The sequence below is a fragment of the Periplaneta americana genome, chromosome 4 (assembly GCF_040183065.1).
Source record: "Periplaneta americana isolate PAMFEO1 chromosome 4, P.americana_PAMFEO1_priV1, whole genome shotgun sequence".
Taxonomy (NCBI): Eukaryota; Metazoa; Arthropoda; class Insecta; order Blattodea; family Blattidae; genus Periplaneta; species Periplaneta americana.
This window is the reverse complement of record NC_091120.1, coordinates 140,835,909-140,850,807: the sequence shown is the minus strand read 5'-3', so window position 1 is coordinate 140,850,807 and position 14,899 is coordinate 140,835,909. Positions and strand designations below refer to the sequence as shown.

The 14,899-nt window shown below is 34.3% G+C and overlaps 1 protein-coding gene across 1 annotated transcript in view; it reads left to right on the top strand.

Moving 5' to 3' along the window:
- Positions 1–4,116: 4,116 nt before the first annotated feature.
- LOC138698230 (enolase-phosphatase E1-like) overlaps positions 4,117–14,899 on the top strand; it is a 30,194-nt gene continuing 19,411 nt past the window's right edge. Inside the window, exon 1 of the mRNA XM_069824032.1 lies at positions 4,117–4,460. The gene's annotated coding sequence lies outside the window, so the exon portion shown is untranslated. The remainder of the gene's footprint in view (positions 4,461–14,899) is intronic.

Sequence of the window (14,899 nt, the reverse complement as noted above, 5' to 3'; positions counted from 1 at the left end):
TGGTCTGTCCAGCTACTTTTTATCCACATAAAGGCACTAACTTGCGCTCTAAAAATATTAGTGCTACATATGAGCCGTTCAGAGCAAAAGTGTGTAAGTCAAAATTGGGAAATGAGGTTTAAAGTAAAAATTTTGTAAAATACAGCGCAGAGTAGCTATTAATAAGTCCTTCTTGCTGTTCACTGACAACTAATAGTGTAAATGAATTGAATATTAATTGCTTCTTTGCGCTGTATTTTATAGAATGTTTACTTTAACCCTCATTACCCATTTTTGACTTACATCACTTCTGCTCTGAATGGCTCATATATCAGAAAATATAATTAGATCGATAATAATGCTGAACTAGTATACAGAATATATATTCTAAAACATAATAGTAAATATGATACAAATTAACCGTATATACTTTATATGCAATAAAATTAATTCGTTAAAAAAAATCAGTTCCATTACGGCGAACAAAAACATGTAGGCCTATTCAGAAATTATGAAATTCATATATTTTACCTTAATTGCCAGCAAAAATTTGTTGAAACTAAGAAAATGTTCCTAGGTCACATGACGTTACAGGGACACAATATATACAAATAATAATCCATTTATCAAAACTTATCCCGTTGCAGTGAACGAAAACACATTCTGAGGTTATGAAATGCAAATATTTTACGAACATCACATAAAATTTGTTAAACTGAGGGAATGTTCTTTCTATTCACATGACGTTACAGGGGCATATTTATAATACATCAGTTTTCTTTATTGACCTCATTTCATCTATCTTATTGGAAATTACAATACCTTTGATGTCACTCATTTGATACAAAAGTCTGAATAAAATTGCAACTTATTCAGTATTAGAATCATATCACGAAGTAGTCGTAACTTGGTGTTTTACATAAACAACATTGACGATGGGGCGCCTGTTACTACGATTCATAGTCCATGCGTACCTGCTTATGCATCCACGTGACGTAATAGATGTACAAGAAGAAACTACTCGATCCGCTGTAGTTTGGGAACACAAATGAGCTGCCTGATTATGATATATTGTACACAACTTGAACTACAGATATAGCAAATGCGTATAAAAACAAATATTTCTGCTACTTTCCAAGAATTTTGATCGCAATATAATAATTCATATAATCAATTTGTTACAATATACATGGATGGTGCCAAAACAAATAAGGAGTACGTCTAGATGCTACATTTCACATTCTACAAAACTTTAATCAGGAACAATTGCTATTAAACAATACATAGCCATTTTATTCAGCTGAAGTACTAGCAATTGGAAAAGCTTTAATATAACAACGCAGTACTCACAATACAGTGTTATACTTACCTTTTGTGATTCAAAAAGAACGACCATAAATATTGGTTAAATTGAAGGGTTCAGAGCCACAGTGGGCCAAGCGCCATTTATTAAAAACGGAGAAAACAAGAGTTAAAATTAAGTGATTACCATAATTTAACGAAACATATAGCAAGTAAGATAAAGTATGCACATTAAAATTAAATGATATGTCAATCTTCAGTAAATTATGGTATTTACTTAACTTCAACCCTTGCTTTCTCTGTTTTTAATAAATGGCGCTTGGCCCGCTATGGTTCTGAACCCTTCAATTTATACCTCATTAAAAATGGTTAATTGGAAATGAATTCTATTGTAAATAGGCCTACTTCCTCCATAAAGTATCACAACAAACTAGTAATATTTCATGATTTCGATTCCTGCTCAAGAAAGAATAAAGGGAAATGAAATGATAGATCTTTAGCTACGGAAGCAATAAACAATAACAAAATATCAAATTTTCTAACATCTATTACCGATGAAATGACAAATAGAATTAGAATACAACAGCAATTACTAGTACACTGATGTTCAAAGATATCTGATCCTACTAATCGATAGTGATCGATAATTTGTTGGTGTAATTGTGGATTCTTTAGTTATACTTCTATGAATAGATGGCGAAGATAATAGTCATTGTTGCCAATAGCAGATAAATATACCTGTGTTATAGAATTCAATTTTTCATACCACTCTAGTGATTGTAAAACAACACTAATTTTGGCTGGAATCCGCTGATATTGTCTATTAGAGGAATAATTTATGCTTAATCTACATAATAATTCTCGCTAACACTTTTTAACGGCTGCCAATAATGATGCCACCTATTGAGAACTAGCGGAACTCTTTCAAAGTTTGTCAATTTTTCATATCTTTAGTTTTGACTTATCCCGTGGTTGGAAACTTCGCTTACACGATCATAAAATCGTAGGTCGGAAACTTTTGAACGTTCGTGTAGTCTATAAAGTCAACATACATTAGATTTTATTCAATCGTACCCAACTCGAAAACCACGATTTTGTATAACTAGAAATTCCGGAACAGAAATAGTTCTATGCCACAATATTAAATGCAAACAAACGTTAACTCCTGCATACTTACATATGATGGGAAAAGCGAATACAGCGCTATATGATTGTGGTCGACATGGTGACAAACCTATGATATTGGGATATAACATTCAAGCAAGACCGTCTCCAATACTCAGACTTTAATATTGAAAAAAGATGGCCGCCGCAGAGGTCCAACCATTTCCATTTATATAGATGGTTCCGCCATATCTTTATGTCAAAATACTTAAATTTTTCGTATTTCTGAAGTTGAATTACTAACTTTTGTCTTAAATAAACGTCCAGTGTTAATTTATGAGCAATGTTAAGTTCAATTTCAAAGGCGAGACAATAAGATAAATACGGTACAAGTAGAAACACATTGCTATGAAGTTATGAACTTGACAGTGTAAACGCAGCTTGAAAACACTTTTCAGTAAGTTGAAAATCATACCTTGAACTCCGTATAAGTTACTGCAGTATGTGCAAACATTCACTAATAGTTGTTGGGCATACAAAAGGTTAACACATACTCAAAATCAATAACACAACTAAACAATGTCAGCCAATATTAGGCCTACAAAGTCTACCACTACCACTACTACTACTACTACTACTACTACTACTACTACTACTACTACTACTACTAATAATAATAATAATAATAATAATAATAATAATAAATCAGCTTATATTTTATATTTTTAATAGATGGATGTTGACAATCTAGGGTCCTTAGCCTAATTCGTCTTGAATTTCAATTCATGTTTTGTCACTTTTAGGCTTAGGCCTAACTCTTCATGACTTCTTTTCACTTTTCTCGATAATTGGTTTGAAATGTTTTTCTCTCGTTCAACACCTTTGTACAGTTATTAATGATAGAATTTCTTCTACACGGTCATCTTTAATATTTAAGAAAATAACAGTCACCTTAAACAACAGTCATAAATGAAACCACATTTCTTTCCTGAACATCACTTTGAAACTGATCGAAAGTGCTAATAATTTCCCTTTCACACGATTCCCTGAAAAATTCTTCTCTCTCGATCTGTTCCCCTTTCCGTTGATGTGGATTCTTTCTAGGCACTAGAATGACTGACAGTACGATATGAAAGTTGGTTAGGAAATATGATTCTTTAGGCGTCATGAGTAAGATTCGAAATTTCCCGAGGAATACGAAAAGGATCACCATTTACGATAGGAAAAATATCTTTTCTAATAACTAATTTAGGTTCAAAATATTTTATGTGTAACACTGTCATTTTAGGAAGATACGATCTGACCACCCTACTTCATAATCTCTTGGCTTAGTTGCCTCATAAGTGGTGCCCTGTTGGTATCATTTGTGATGTTCAGACCTGTCTTCGGACAGTTGACTAAACAACAACAAACTGTAATTTCCTTACCTTGGAAATTGTCACGATTATGCACCTAAACCATTTGTCGCGTAGTAAAGTTGTACTTTTCGGAAACTCAAACACTGAAATATGAGACACAGATTCACTATTAAAATTACAACCCGGTACACAACACAAATGGGCGATTTCATGACATAATTAACACAAAAAAACATTATAACAAAACCACGTGGTAATCATGCTTGGACCTCTACAGCGCCATTTTGGCCACTATCGATACCTACATTAAGGTCTGAGTATTGGAGACGGTCTTGATTCAAGCAACCTACGTATCGACATTTGTGAAGAAAATATGCAAGTTCTTATACACTATAGTTATAGCTCGTCCGAGGGATATAAGATCATTTACCAAACAGAAATTGTAATACAATTAAAACGTTAAGCAACTAAATTGTAATTATTATAACACCATGGATATATACAAATAGAATCTCATATTATACTACACCAGAAAATAATCGATTAGGACGTTAATATCGTGGGACCGATAGGATGTCAAGGAATAAACTGAAGAAGACGAAAAAGAAGAAATATTTGGCCAGTACCTCTGAACGCTTGGTCGCAGTATAGACAAGTCATCTCAGTACTGTATGCTATTTTCAGCTGTGAGGTCGTTACACAAAGGAAAACATCAAGGTAATGTAGAGTGATTTTCCATTTAGAGTTGACTAGAAGTTGCTGAATTCTGAATGTGTTGAATTACGTCACAAGTCTCGATAAATTTATTTTAGAGAGAAATTAACCTAAAAAACCTTGTGATTTTTATAACTTAATTTATATAATTACCATCTTTGATGTATTAATGAGTAATATTTGAAACGGAACCTGTCTTTCTACGTTCAAGGTAGTTACATCCTTACATCATTAATCCAAAAATTCTAATTTTATTTCAATTTTAGAATTCAGTGCACAAAATATAAAAACCTGTATCTTAAAAATGATTATCTTTATGTACTGTATCTTAAAAGTTTTCATCTCAGCCTGAGGATATTTTATAAAATTAATATTACAATTATTATTATTATTATTATTATTATTATTATTATTATTATTATTATTCCTTTACTTTTTAACTTCGCTCTAGAATATGCCATTAGGAAAGTTCAGGATAATAGACAGGGTTTGGAGCTCAATGGGTTACATCAGCTTCTTGTCTATGCGGATGACGTGAATATGCTAGGAGAAAATCCACAAACGATTAGGGAAAACGCGGAAATTCTACTTGAAGCAAGTAAAGCGATAGGGTTGGAAGTAAATCCCGAAGAGACTAAGTATATGATTATGTCTCGTGACCAGAATATTGTACGAAATGGAACTATACAAATTGGAGATTTATCTTTCGAAGAGGTGGAAAAATTCAAATATCTTGGAGCAACAGTAACAAATATAAATTACACTCGGGAAGAAATTAAACGCAGAATAAATATGGGAAATGCCTGTTATTATTCGGTTGAGAAGCTTTTGTCATCTAGTCTTCTGTCGAAAATTCTGAAAGTTAGAATTTATAAAACAGTTATATTACCGGTTGTTCTGTATGGTTGTGAAACTTGGACTCTCACTTTGAGAGACGAACAGAGATTAAGGGTGTTTGAGAATAAGGTTCTTAGGAAAATATTTGGGGCTAAGAGGGATGAAGTTACAGGAAAATGGAGAAAGTTACACAACGCAGAGCTTCACGCATTGTATTCTTCACCTGACATAATTAAGAACATAAAATCCAGACGTTTGAGATGGGCAGGACATGTAGCACGTATGGGCGAATCCAGAAATGCATATAGAGTGTTAGTTGGGAGGCCGGAGAGAAAACGACCTTTGGGGAGGCCGAGACGTAGGTGGGAAGATAATATTAAAATGGATTTGAGGGAGGTGGGATATGATGGTAGAGACTGGATTAATCTTTCTCAGGATAGGGACCAATGGCGGGCTTATGTGAGGGCGGCAATGAACCTCCGGGTTCCTTAAAAGCCAGTAAGTATTATTATTATTATTATTATTATTATTATTATTATTATTATTATTATTATTTCCAAGCAAAGAGCTATAAAATAATAATTTCTTTTCATGGTAAAGAACTGTTACTATTACTGGAGTATTTGATTGATATAATTAGGTATTATTTGTAATATTCAAAGTGTTTTCAAACTCTTCAAAAGCATGATGTGATGATTCTGAATGTTGGAATGGGTGAAACTAGCGCAGAGTTAGTTCTGATGATTTCAGAAGTGAAAATCTCCCATTTCACTACATTATTACAGACCAGTACTGACAACATCACAGAACAACAAATTACCAGCATTTGCCCAGCGCTTGAAAATCTTGCATAGATTCGTATACAAAGTATAACAAAAGCCTAAACCTAACCTAACCTAACCGAACCTAACCTGTCACAGATTCGTATATACAAGGCATGAGTGTACAATTGCGTGAAACTTTTGTAATGTCACCAAAGTTATGTTGGTATCGCTGAGGAGAGAGGTTTTAAATACTTGAAGGTGTGTAAGCATAGTACGATGAACTAACTTTGCGCTAGTTTAGGCTGCAGCCCATAAGCGCAAATACGCTTTAACCCCTTCAGGCCTGATGTACATTATAGTGTACATTGTTTCTTTTTTTGGAATATCTTCGATATTTTTAAATATTTTGAAAAATTCAAAGTGATAGAAATGGAGAATATTATTTTTGAAACAATTCTATACCTGAATTAAAAATAAAATTTAAAAGTATGGGGCCCCAGGGGTCAAAATTGTCCCCAAATTTTTATTTTCCATGAAGACTTGATTTGGGAATTTGGATCCCCAGAATGATTATGTGACCAGTTTTTTTTTCTTTTTCCAATTTTGCTTAGGCCTAATATAAATTCAGGTGTGAGAGGGTTAATGAGAGCTCAAAAGCGAGAAAATATTAGGTATATTAAAAAACCCAAAAGCGCGAACAGATCAAGTTAGAATAAAAACAAGGTACTCGCCTCTTTATGAAATGTGGCAACGTTTGCATCTTACTGGGTTGAAATAGGAGGCCCACAGTTTTTATTACTGCAGTCTGGTTAAGTTTGTATTTTTATTTGTACAATCATTCCAGGCTTTGTTGACGAACGTTCTCTTGCCCTCTATTGTGTTCTGATGACCCGTGATCGTTGTAATTGCACCTTCAAATAAATTTCCGTTTGTAGGTCTAATTCAATTCTAAGTAAGACGTGTACAGAGGGATGCGAGACCTGGAACAAGTCTTGATGCTTATGGTACGGTATGACTGCTGCATTTGTTGTGCGAGGAGAGTTTGCCGGAGGATCAGCCCACAACTTGATTGGGAATCTACAAATATGTGTTTGAATCTATGTGTTCAATATAAAATCGGAAAATTGGGATGCTTTTTGATGCGTAGGAGCTATGCTGAACAGTTCACAGAACGCTTCTTCCAGTTTACTCGATGGTAGAAAAGATAATCTAAAAAACATTTTTAGGTGTGGTCTTTGAAAATGCTTTTATACCACAATTATAAATCTGTCTATACTAAAATCATCGTAAGTGAAATCGAAAAGTTTTTATAATTGCACTAGAAAATGCTTCTTTAACTAAGATGTGCGCAACTAAAAAAAAAAATAATTCAAAATACTAATTTGGGTGCAAAGTAAATCCAAAGGATGAACACAATATATTGATCATGCGCCACATCATTATTTTCATAGCACTGTTCGGTTTCAGATTGCAAAATGCTAGGCCAAATGTATGTAACTTCCAATATGAAATACGTAAACGGTCTACAGATGCTGAAATGCATAGTACTTTACTTTTCCTTTATCTATGTTGCCACATTTGATTGCAACATTATTAGCAGAGAAATTAGCCTATAACCGCGAATTTTGCAGTGCACGACTTCAGCCCATAAGCGCAATTCTTTTGGCTCTTGCGGGCTGACGCAATTTCCTGTAATTTCGCACTTATGTTCGGCTCCACTAGTTTAGCCTTGCAATGAAATAAAAGAGTATGCAATACGTTACACAAAATAGTGAATGGGAACTTATTTGTTCGAAGATATGATATACTATCTAGATAATATAACATGCTGTAAAATATTCTTAGGTCCATTAAGATAGGTTGATTAATAATAAAGGTCCACACCTGTGGAGTAACGGTTAGCGCGTCTGACCGCGAAACCAGGTGACCCAGGTTCGAATCCCGGTCGGAGCAAGTTATCTGGTTGAAGTTGTTCCCGTGGTTTTCCCTCAACCTAATACGAGCAAATGCTGAGTATCTTTCGGTGCGTCGACCTGGTTCGCGAGTTGGTATAGCACTGGTCTTCTATGCCCAAGGTTGCGGGTTCGATCCCGGGCAGAGTCGATGACATTTAAGTGTGCTTAAATGCGACAGGCTCATGTCAGCATGTAAAAGAACTCCTACGGGACAAAATTCCGGCACATCCGGCGACGCTGATATAAGCTCTTCAGTTGCGAGCGTCGTTAAATAAAACATATCATAACATTTCTTTCGGTGCTGGACCCCGGACTCATTTCACCGGCATTATCATCTTCATTTCATTCAGATGCTAAATAACCTGAAATGTTGATACTGCGTCGTAAAATAACCCCAAAATAATATTAAACAGCATTTGACATACTGAAAAACGACTCTATAAATAACAATTGGAGTTTTAATATGTTATAATATGTGACGCAATATGCAATACATGGATATAGGCTATAGAACAGGCCAGCAAGGAATACTCCATGCATTGGCAATACAGAACTGGCGCGTACCCGTACGGAAACACAGCTGAGACGCTGAGGTATCTGCAGTACTATGTGATGACATGACTAGGGTTGTACAGTACATCAGCGCGCGGCAGTGGAAGGTGCTTATTTCTTATCAGTACTGTAGTAGTACCACTGCTTGTGTGATTGTAAATAAATTGTACGTAACTAATAAAATAATATTGATATGAATGGAGGGGGGGAAAGCAACGGTGAATTGTTCAATAAAATAGCAGTAACTAGAGAAACTAAATTAACAGTAACTAAACATGTTTATTCTACTCGTATTAAATTATAAAACTCTTTACTTTGCTGTAGCAGCAGCATTAGTAGGGCCTACTAGCAGTAGTAAACAAATTACAGCTTTTACGTTTAAATTTTTTCTCAAAGAAAATAACATTATCACACTTTGTATGTAAATCTAAAACTCTATAAACATAAGCGTACCTAGCAAATAGCATATTATAGCTAAAATAATTAATTAACGCAACAGAAACGAATACGTAAATTTCATAAACTCCAACAGTTTTGAAAATCGGAATACAAAATAATAAATATATCTTTCTCCAAAAAAAGAAAAGAAAGAAAAACACACAGATTTACAAAGGTCTTAGATTTGTTTCCCCCCCCCCCATTCTTTTTTAATAACATTTTCAATGGATGGTGTAATAGACTTTGATACAACAATCCTCTCTACAGCTTTTAACCTACGAAGTTCAATCCGACACACTTGCTCTTAATTTGTCTTCTTTTCGTTCTCTATATTATGCTTCAGATTGCTGGACACATTACATAGAAGTTGAAATAATACCTTTAACCTTACGTTCTCACTTACTACTGTGATTAAATTCATCCTTTCGTCACTAACGATATATTTATATTTTTTTAGCATGGAACACATCACAATGCCGCTTTAAATTATGTTTTCTGCACCTGACATGTTTTACAAATAAGATACTGTCCCAGCTTTACTTTGATTCTAAAAAACAAAAAACAATTTCCAGTCATTGTTAAACTTAGGGTCGAATTCATAGTCGTCACTTATAAAATGAGGAAACACTTCAGTAATGAGCATTTCCTTAGCACTTATTTCAGATCGTATTGCAGAGACGCTACTCATTCATATGCCTTGAGCATTCCCTCGACATCGAAAGAAATATGGCAACATGGCTAGACGTGAGCGATTTCCTACATTCAATTGTTTTCCAGCGCCTTCAAATTCTTAAATCGGCATTATTGCCATACACAAACACAGAAGTAAATATTATAGAGCTAAAAATTATACAAGATGTCCAGAAAGCATTTTACAGAAAAGAAAGAAGTGAGCTAAGATAACTAGTTATGAAATATGGAGATATCGTCGAAAGTAAAAAAATTGATAATTGTTCTCTCCAAAAGAAGAAATTAATACGGAATAAATTTGCAGTTGAGTTTAATGCAAACTCCGGAAATATTCCTGTAAGTAAATCATTTTAATTTATTTTTCAGTTATTTTTATGCTAAACAAAGTGGAAGTGGTATAATTACGCAAATTTTAACAGCTTATTCCTTGGGTAGAATACAAACAAAAATGCAAATGACACTTTGTTGGGACGTGAATACTTTTCGAAAAATAAATGCCGCTTAAATCTAGCATGCCTTAAAATGCTCCTGTATCATAAAATCTCAAAGCAACCAGTACTTTCAGTAGTGGCGAAATCGGTAAGCCTCATGGTTTTATTGTGAATTGAAATGAGAGACACCGGAATATTCACAACAGTGTTTTTGTCGAAACGGTATCTCCTCTTAAATTGTTGATAATTATACATCTCTAAAGGATTTTCCATATCTCTGATATATCTTTTGCTTGCCGAAACTCATTTTCATTTTAATTACAAAACTCAATAAATTAAATTAAATCATAATCATCATCTATTGTGTACCGAATCAGCTGATTACAATGCATATGAGGAAACACTTGAGTAAGCTGACAACCTATCTTATTTGAATAAGTGTTCACTTCAGTGTGATTTATGAATTGGAAATTATCATAAGCAACTGCTTAAGTGTTTCCTTACGATAAGTGTTGACTATGAATTCGGCCCTTAGTTACAGTTTTCTGCTTTGCGACATTCATGTAGATACGTAGTACATACATCATCCCTGATCTGTACGAAACCCTAGATCATATATGTAACAGATATGTCGGGCTTATAGGCTTTGAGGTTAACAACTTTTGTCAGGTTTACTACGCTGCCATCTAGTTGTTACATAAGGAATCACGTCATAATTCCCATTTGAATTGTATTAGCGATTGTGCTGCCATCTCGTGTTCGTTTACGGCGGACGGGTGGCGATCCTGGCGGTTGTTCTCTTCAAAGTGCTGCCGATTTTAACGTAGCGAGGAAATTATCTGTTACATATATGATCTAGGACGAAACGAACTGTCTACTTTCCTCTTTTCCGCTACGTACCTTAGAGAGGGATAGCAGTCCTGCCCTGCCCGTACGGATAAAATGCTCATACGGGAAGCCAATTGCCAGCCATGCTATAGAATATCTGAAAATGTTTTTCAAACTTAGCGAGCGTACAGCAGTGGTCGCATAACGTCACAAATAATTTAATGAATTAATGACGCATTGTCAATACTACCGCTCGACATAGAGTGAAGGCTAGAGGTGGGATTTATTCATCGTAGTGAGTGAGAACGCAGTGGATTGTGAACTTATCTCTACTTCCAGTATTCATAACAAGAAAAAAGGAATGAAATTCTGTTTAGCATTATATTCGTTTGATCTGTAGTCACCTTTTTGTTTATTTTTTCATTAAATTGTATTTTTATTGTAATACTGGAACATACATCTGAACTGACTAGGCTTTCAGAATTAGGGATTATCTCATAAATAGCCACTGTTAATTGTGTATGAAGACTGACATCCGTTAAGCGGGTTCTTCTTGGTGATTTTGATATTTTCTGTTAAAAAATGGTTTACAAAAATGTAGGCAGACCCGAACATAGCTCCGATTCTGGCAATAAATGATCTGAAAAGTGCCTGTTTAGAGAGGTTAATATTTGTAAAACATATAAATCAAAACAATTCTCATACTTGCTTTTTACAAATGTGTCGTTTTGGAGTTCAGGAACTTCTAATTATTGTAGGTCTGGTCTTACTTTCACTATGCCTATATTAAGAGGATTTTCATAGTGCACGCAATAATTTTTTAATCGTTTATCTCTAAGTTCTGTTGCTAAAATTTCAGTTTTTTTTTCACAGTACTTATTTATTCTTGATTCAGAAAACTTTTAAAGTGACCGCAGACATTGAAAATGAAGAAACTCTTTTTCTGTCGCTTCACACGGACCCAACGATATTAATTTCCTTCAATTTGAACATGAATAACTCTCAAACTTACCTGTAATTAAGTCATGACTATTGTGATGTGGCACATAATGTTGTTGCTTGTTGCCGCTGTTGACACCCATTGATATTTTAGAGCACAGTAAACATTTACATTCTAGTTATGACTACATAAAAAAGTTCTCCTTCCGTTACGCCTTAAATACATGTTTTCGTGAACTTTTCTCTTTTTGTTTGAAACTGACATTTCCGTAGATATTGTAATCTCTATACAGCACACAAAATGTTCGAACAGCACTAAATAACAGAATGATTTTACTGTCTAAACTGTAAGCTAAGCGAAGGGGTGGAACGAGGGGCGTGTGTTGTGACGTCTTACTTACGTTGGACTGGGTTCAGGCCCGTTCAGGTGCATGCCTCGCTAGAGCACATTTTGCGATCACTGGCGTAGTCTACAGTATAGAAGAGTCAAATAGAAAACCTTCGAATGCCTATAGCCTAAAGCACAGCACAAGACAACCTTAGCCACCATATGCTGATTAAGCTTTCCATTATTCAGTCTTGAAAGTTATTGTCGAGTTGGTACACACCTAAAACTCGCATTGCTAATCGGGTAGTTTTCATTATTAGAATACATATTAATTTAGAATAATATTTCCTCAAAGTTTTCTGGTTAGTCTTCTATTTCAGCGATGACAAACTTCTTCGGGCTAATGGACTACAACATACAACTTTCGAAATGGAGACCGCGCACACTTTCATTGAAGAAATTAGTGTCAAATGTGTTAAAGCATTCAATGATAATGATATTAATTGCAGCAGGCCTATTAAAGCTAGTAACACATATTCAATAATCTTAATAATAATAATAATTTATTTAACATGGCAGAGTTAAGGCCATACGGCCTTCTATAACACTCAACCAGGAATAAACTGCGATACAAAAAAAAAAAAAAAAAAACATTACAAATTTACAAAGTAAGAGTACACTACAATTTTACACACAAAACTGAAGTAGAGAATCATAATATAATGCAAAGAACAAGTCTGTAGAAATCAGTGGGTATATCGTGGGCTTATAAGAAAAAGTTATTAAGTCAAAAAATGCGAAAAATGAGTTATTAATGGTAATAAGTACAACAATAAGTCTACTGGGTAAACGAATTAAGTCTTAACTCTTATAGTTCCTTAGTAATGAAACCTTCGCAAATTACTAAGTCCATTACAAACGATATGTTGACAGGTAAAGAGTATTAAGTGCACTTAATACCTTTTGACTGTACACCTCAATATCACTTTCAGCTGTACAGGAAGAATGGTTTTTAGCTCATAATCTGATCAGGTACACAGTGATCTATGTTAGTGATTAACATTGATTGCATATGTTTTTTCTCATACAAATGAACAATTATATGACAAGAGGAAGGAAATCATTGCAGCTAGCTTTGCAGATTGCTAGTAAGTGATTCTTCTTAAAATATACATGATAGCCAAAACAAATTATGTATTACTTTAACATTTTGAAGTGAAGTTGCTATTTTTATGATGTACCTAATCATTTGTTAATCTTGTTTTGAGATCCAGTAGACCACCTAATGACAAGGTAGTAAATATTAAACATTTTATTGTGGATATTCCATTTCCAATTAAAAATGTTTGATTAATAAATTAAATTTGATATGATCTACAAATAAGCGAAATAAATTAAATAATACATAACATCTAAAATAAACATGATGATTTAATTTATTATAACAAAAATTATTACTCAGGATGCAATGAATAAAATGATCATTTACCAGCAGGAACCTCATACGTCATAAGGGAACAAGATGTGTTGGAGAAAATTTATAATGCTTTCGGAAGTGATTTTGCAGGTTTAGGTTTTCATTGCCATCCTAACTCTGAGTATTCAGAAGACAATGAAAAATGTGCGGTACCTGGAGAACTAACCCAAAAAAGTGGAAGTAGATGGAGAAAAAGGAATCCAAGCAAATGGAAATGTAATGTGGCTTGACATATAAAATTAAAAAATCACAAAATGCTAAAATTATTTGAACCTCTAAATTGTAACTTGTCTGGATTTAAGTGTACTGAAAACATTTCTGAAGAGTGGCGAAAGGAGGTGTGTTCAACCTATTGGAAGGCAGAAAGACAGCCTAATTCTCCTTTGAGCCATCAGCAGCATTCCAGGAAGGAGAAGGAATTGTAAGAATCTCGACGAGGACCACTGTTTTTACGATTCCTCCTCCTTTGTGTTTGGAAGCCGTCAGAATTTCTTTGCTTCTGGTACACAGTGTTTTTAGAAAAAATTATTCGTAAACTCTGAACTTCTCTCCGAAAGAAATACTCCAACCTACAGCAGGTGGCAAATATGTTGGTGGAAAAGAAATCCAAAGATGAAAATGGTGACGTTCTTAATTGGCTCAAAGTAAAGTCTTTCAGTTACACGAAAGAAACATTTTGGACTCTACAATTTAAGTGTGGGTATTCTGATTAATATAGAGCAATCAAAATTCGTGCAGGGGGGACGACCATTTGTTTGTCCAAAACAACCTCTAGCAGAATACTAAAATTCGTTGCCAATAAGCTCAGCAAAGAAGAATAATCTTCTAAAAGTCTGTCGAACAAGTATCATTCCTGAAGAGTTGCATGGCTGGTACAACACTCTGCCAACATGTGACACTGCAGTTGACAAGGTTCCAGTACCTGCTGTGGATGACAGTGATGATAAGTGATGATTCTGGAGATGACTCTTTAGTAAGCTTGTGAATTAGCCTCTAAAAAGATCGATCATTTAACGCACTCTTTATATCACGAAGTTCAAAATCTGTGAATATGTTAGTTTCATTCAATTTAGCCCTAGCTATGTTAAAAACATAATTCAATCGGAAAAATATGCCAATATGTAGCTTAATACATGTATTATTTAACAGGGAGGAGTAAATGAGTTTAAATGCAAAACCAAATTTTTCATAATCATTGAAACT